Genomic DNA, 6,160 nt, shown 5'->3' with positions numbered 1-6,160 from the left:
TCTCAGTTTGTCCCTGTGTATGCTGAACGTTCATTACTATCTTGTTATAGCAATTTTCTTCTTATTATTTAAGCTTATAATACCCTGCTTTAGTAAGGATTGAACTTCTCTGCTTCTATTTGCCTGCTAGTCACCTTACACCTAATTATGTATTTTTATTTTTGTCATTTTGCTTTAGGTGACTTGACCCCTTTCAGTATTTCTTTTAGTGCAGGCCTTGTGGTGGAAAATTGCCCAAATTTCTATGTCTGGAAAGGTCTTAATGTCTCCTTTATATATCAATGAGAGCTTAGCTGGATACATTATTTTAGGCTGCTAGTTCCTTTTATGCAATAGTTTTAATATTGGATTCCATTCCTTTCTAGCTTGTAAGGTTTGCACTAAGAAATTCGAGGATAATCTAATGGGTTTTCCTTTATAAATTACCATTTTCTTCTCCCTGGCTGCCCTGAGAATTCTGTCTTTGTCCTTGATTTTTGATCATTTTAATACAATATGTCTCGGAGAAAGTCTTTTGGGTTGACATAATTGAGTGTTATGTTGAATTCTTGAATTCCAAGATCCAGCTCATTCCTTAGATTAGGGAAATTCTCATGAACTATTTGTCTGAAAATCATTTCTAGTCTCTGCTCCTTTTCCTCACCTTCAATAATGCCCATTTGTCTCCTGATGGTATCAGCTAGTTCATGTATTTCTCTTTCATTATTTTTCATTCTTCCATTTCTCTCTTCTTCCTTCTGATTTATTTCTAGATTTCTGTTTTTGACATCACTGATCCTTTCCTCCATGTAGCCAACTCTATTTCCCAAGCTTGCTATTTCATTTTCAACTCTTGCAGTGTTTGTTTGTTTGTTTGTTTTATCACTAGAAGATCTATTCTGTACTTTTTTAGAGCTTCACATTCCATGCTCTGCTCATCTGTTTTTTATATCTGTTTTTTTTTTAATTCCTGGAATTGTTGATATGACTTATTTTGGAACTCAATTAGTTTTTTTCAGAAGTACCATCCTGAATTCTCTATCTTTTAAGTTGCAGATTTCTCTTTCTGTAAGCTTATTTTCTGGAGATTTTTCTCTTTCTTTCTGAGATGCCTTTTCATCTTGGTTGTTCATGGTGTTTAATGGACTATTTCTCAACCTGGGTATGAATGGAAATGTATTCTGCTTTTTTTCAGAAAGAAGATTTTCTGTATAATGGTCTCTCTTTACCTTCCTGAAAGAAGGCACTTTTCTTTTGGTTTCCAGTAGGTGGTGTCTAAGCATCTTGGATGGTTGCTTTATATAAAGTCTTAATAATGCCTTTTTATTTTCTTGTAGATATTTAATCACACTCACTAGCCTCAATTTCAGTTCCTGTCAGTGTTAGAAACAGTTTTGGTAGCATTCCCCTGGGACTCCACAGTGATCAGTCTGGGAGGGCATGGGAGGAAGGGCCCTCTGGGTTGGAGGATGGGTGCTGCAGCTCAGCCTCAGTTTTGCAACCACAGCAGGTAAAAATCAACTGTTGTTTTTCTACTATCCTGCTTCTCTGTTTTCTGCCCTGATGAATGGGCCCTAACACTTGCTGCATGGAACTCACAACTCTCCCAGGCAGAGCTGTTCAGGGAGCTTGCCACACCTTCTCTCTTTTCTCTCCTTCTACAGGGAGCTCCAGCAGCTGCAAGGGGCAGCTTCTTTATTTCTCCCAGTCCACCGCCTGACACTCAGGCTTGTAACTTGTGATGGCATTATGTGCAGATCCTTTACTCAGACATGCTGGTGTGCAGCTTGGGTGTTTTTTTTGTTGTTGAATTTTAGATGTTCAGCTTATTGTTGTTTCAAGGGGAGAGATTTGAGGATGTCTCTCACTCACCATGTTTCTCCAAACCTTCACAAGATGCTTTTAAATGCACAGAGAAATCCAAAAAATGTCTTTAACAAACAAACAGAAGCAAATACACAGCTTATTCAAATACTGGGGTGAATAGAGAAATACTCTAAAATACTATGATTAATAAGCCCCTAATCGGACTGTTCAAGAGAAGAGAGAGAAATAGAGTGATCATATTATTAAAATCAGGATAAAATGTTAACATTACTAAAAATCGTTAACATTAAAAGGGGGAGACATAACAAACAATTTTATGTTAATGAATTTGAAACTTAGGTGAAATGGAAGAACTCTTCTTCAAAAACCATAAAATAGCAAAAACAAGAAAAACATCTGAATAATCATTCATCAATTTGAAGAATTTAATTTTTTATTAAAACTTTTCTCGCAGATGACCACTACTGCTTACCTTCCACTTAAAACAACTAGTAAAAGAATAGAATGTATGAAACAACAGTTTATAAGACACTTGACATCAGCCAGAAGGACAACGATTGCTGGAAAATGTAAAAGAAATATAATGAGCCCTACTATTACTCAAGATTACAGCCTTTAGGGATTTTCTAGGCATGAATACAGGAAAGAAAAACCCAGCCCCAGCCCACTGGGCTCTCTGAGTTGAAGAAACAGTGCTGAAGTCTGGAGACATCAAGACAGCAAGAATTTTCTGGAAAGAGTACCAAAGAGGAGAGAGCAATAGAAATAATCATGGAGAGCTGTAGAGTCTCCTTTATGTAGTCAGCATGTGAGGAAACTAGCTGAGACTAAGAAAAGAAAGTTGAAAGGATTAAAGATAACAATATCTAATGCTTACCCTGGTCTAGAAATAGTTCTTTTTCCCATCAACAAAAATGAGAAAAAATCACGACTCATAGGGCCACAAGTAGAATACATAGAAAGGTGTTAGGTCTATAGTGAGGAAAAATGAATCCTACACTGAACATGGCTCCAGTCTCACCTAATAAATTTTAAAAGCGGCACCTAAAAGGATCAAGCCGTTTCTAAGTAATTTAATTTCATCCCAGAAAAAAATTCAAGAATATTTACAGAAAGAGAAAAATATCCAGAAACGGAAAAGGTAAAATTCAAAATATCTGACATTTGATCAATTACTAGTTTTGCAAAGAAGCTGGATATTACTCATAATAATGAGTAAAACAATCTATCGAAATAAAAACAACAATCAATTAAAACCAGGCCAGGACTCCTCAGATGTTAGAATTAACAGACATTAAAAAAAGTAATGATAACTCTATTCTGCTTGTTAAAAGAGTTAAATGGAAATGTAGAAGATATAAAAAAGAAAAATCAAAGGTCATTTGTAGAGATGAAAGCTACAATTTGAAAGATTTTTTTAAATGCAGTAAATAGAACTATTGGAATATTTAAAGGGACAGCAATAGAAAATATCCAAATTGAAACATAAAAGAGAACAATTTTAGTGAACAGAGCACCAGGAGTGTCATTAGAACTTCAAGCAGGCTAATAAAAATGAAAAGAAAAGTTACAGAATAGAAGGGGAAAAAATTATAAATTACATATATGATAAAAGACTTGTGTCCAGAATATATAATTAACCCTAAAAACTCAATAATAAGAAAACAACTCAATTTTTTAAAAAATGAGCAAGAGTTCAATATACATTTCCTCAAAGAACACACACAGATGCCAAAAGGAGCATATGACTAGATGCTTAACATTATGAGATATTAGAGATATACAAATAAGATACTCCTACACACCCATTAAAATTGCTAAAATTGAAAAGAGTGACTATACCAAGTGCTGATGAAGACCTGGAGGAAGTAGAACTCTCATACACTGCTGGTAGCAGTATAAATGACACAACACCCTTGGAAAAACAGTTTAGCACTTTTAAAAATTTTATATATTGATTTATCATTTGGTCTAGTCATTTCACTCCTTGGTATCTTCCCAAGAAAAATGAAAGCAAATGACCATACAAAGACTTGTGAAATTCCACAGCAAAATCTGTAATAATCAAAAATTGGAAGCAACCCAAGATGAGGTTAATGGATAAAAATGTAGCATATCTGTGCAATGGAATACTACTCAGCAATAAAAAAAAAACATACACTACAACATGAATGAATATTTAAATGATTGTTTTGGATTAAAGCCAGGCAAAAATAAACTATATATTGTGTGAGTCTATTTACATGAAATCCCAGAAAATATGAACTAATATATAACTATAGAAAGCATAATTGTTGCATGGGGTCAGTGAGTGGAGAAAGTCAGGAGGGAAGGATTTCAATGGGTAATGAAGAAACTTATATAGATGATATAATACATTCATTATCTGGACTGGTGTGTACATATGTCAAATTATCAAATTGTTTTTACAATTTCAGTAATTTATTGCATGTCAACTATATTTCAATGAAACTTTAAGAAAAGTATTCCCACAATGAATACTCCAGGCCCAGATGGCTTTAGTAGTGAAGTCTACAAAACATTTAAAGGGAAAAAATATAAATTTATGCAAACCCTTTCAAAGAATACGAAAAGAGAGAAGACTTCTCATTGTCTCTGACAATAATGTATTCCTAATACCAAAATCTGGCAAAGCTATTACATAATAGGAGAATCAAAAGCCAATATGGTTTATAAAAATGAATGCAAAGATCCTAATGTATTACTAAGTTAAATTCATCAATATATAAAATACATCATTACATAAGGGGTGCCAGTTTGGATTAACATGTGAAAATCAATCAGTGTAATTCACCATTTTAACAAAATTTTAAAAAATTGTCATCTCAATATACACATAAAAATTATTTAATATAATCTAAAACTTGTTCATGATAAAAGCATTCTAGTATTAGAAGGGAAAGATCTAAATTTGAGAAAAAATTTACAACAAAAAACCTACAGTTAGCATCGTACTTAATGGTAAAATATCGAACAATTTCCCTTTAGTTAAAAAACATCTTAAGTATATCCACATCACCATCTCTATTCAACGTTATACTTTCAATAGTGCAAGACAAATGAATAAAAGGCTTTAAAATTTTAAAGGAAAAAAATCGTGTTGTCAATATTCATTGATGATATGGTTGTCTACACAGAGAATCTAAGAGAATCTACAAACAATTAGGATTGGTAAGTAAATTAATAATTAAACACAGTGAATTGATGGCCTATGGCTATTAGTCCCATATAAGGAATGTATTTTTATGTATGTGCAAGAAATTATTGGAAAATAACTTTAAAAAGAACACCTTTTACTTAGCATCCAAAATATCAAATACATTGGAATAAATCTAACAAAATCTACATAAAATCTCTACAATGAAAAACAATAAAACATTACTAAGAGGAATTTAAAATGCAGAAATATGCAATATTCCTGGATAAAAAAGCTGAGCATTGTTAAAATGCCAATTCTTTTCAAATTGATCCTTTCAAATTGCCAATGTAATTCTAGTCAAAATACCAGCATGTTTATTGTGTGAAAAATCAAGGACAAGTTAAATCTAAAACTTATATGAAAATTAAAAGCATCTAAAATAGCCAAGGGAATCTTAAAAGGAACATAATCTGAAATCTTAAAAGCCACCAGACTCCAAGACTTATAGGAAGCAACTATAATTAAGATATGTGATACTGGCTAAAGGATGTACAAATACACAAATGGAACAGCCTAGAGTCCAGGAACAGATTCGCACATAAATGATCACCTAATTTACCTTAAAGGTAACTGTGCTTTTTAATACAGGAAGAATGGTCTTTCAAATAAATGGTATTAGAACAAATGCAAAAGAATGTACCATGGATACTTTATACCATACATAAATTAATTTGATATGGATAATTGACCTAAATGTTAAACAATAAATCTTCTAGAGGAAAACATAAAAATATCATCATGACCTTGGGCTAGCCAATGCTTTCTTAAAAGAATACAGAAAACAGTAACCATTTTTTAAAAATTACTGAAAAACTAAATTTTATTAAAGTCAAGATATTCTAGCCATCCAAAAGCATTATTAAGAAAGTGAACATGCATGCCACAGAGAGGGGGAAAATATAACTGATAGAAGGACTTACATCCAGAAAACATAAAGAACTCCTAAAAATCATTAAGAAAGAAACAGACACCCGAATTTTTTCATGGGCACAATCCTTAAAGTGGTGACCATGAGAAAAGATATCAAATGGCTATGTTCATCAATGGAAAAGTACATAATCAGTCATGAAGGAAATTGAAATTGAAACAACAGTAAAATACCTCTACATATCAACTACAGTGGCTAAAATTAAA

This window comes from Rousettus aegyptiacus, unplaced genomic scaffold, assembly GCF_014176215.1.
Source record: "Rousettus aegyptiacus isolate mRouAeg1 unplaced genomic scaffold, mRouAeg1.p scaffold_m13_p_3, whole genome shotgun sequence".
NCBI classification, from domain to species: domain Eukaryota; kingdom Metazoa; phylum Chordata; class Mammalia; order Chiroptera; family Pteropodidae; genus Rousettus; species Rousettus aegyptiacus.
Note: the sequence above shows the minus strand (reverse complement) of the source record.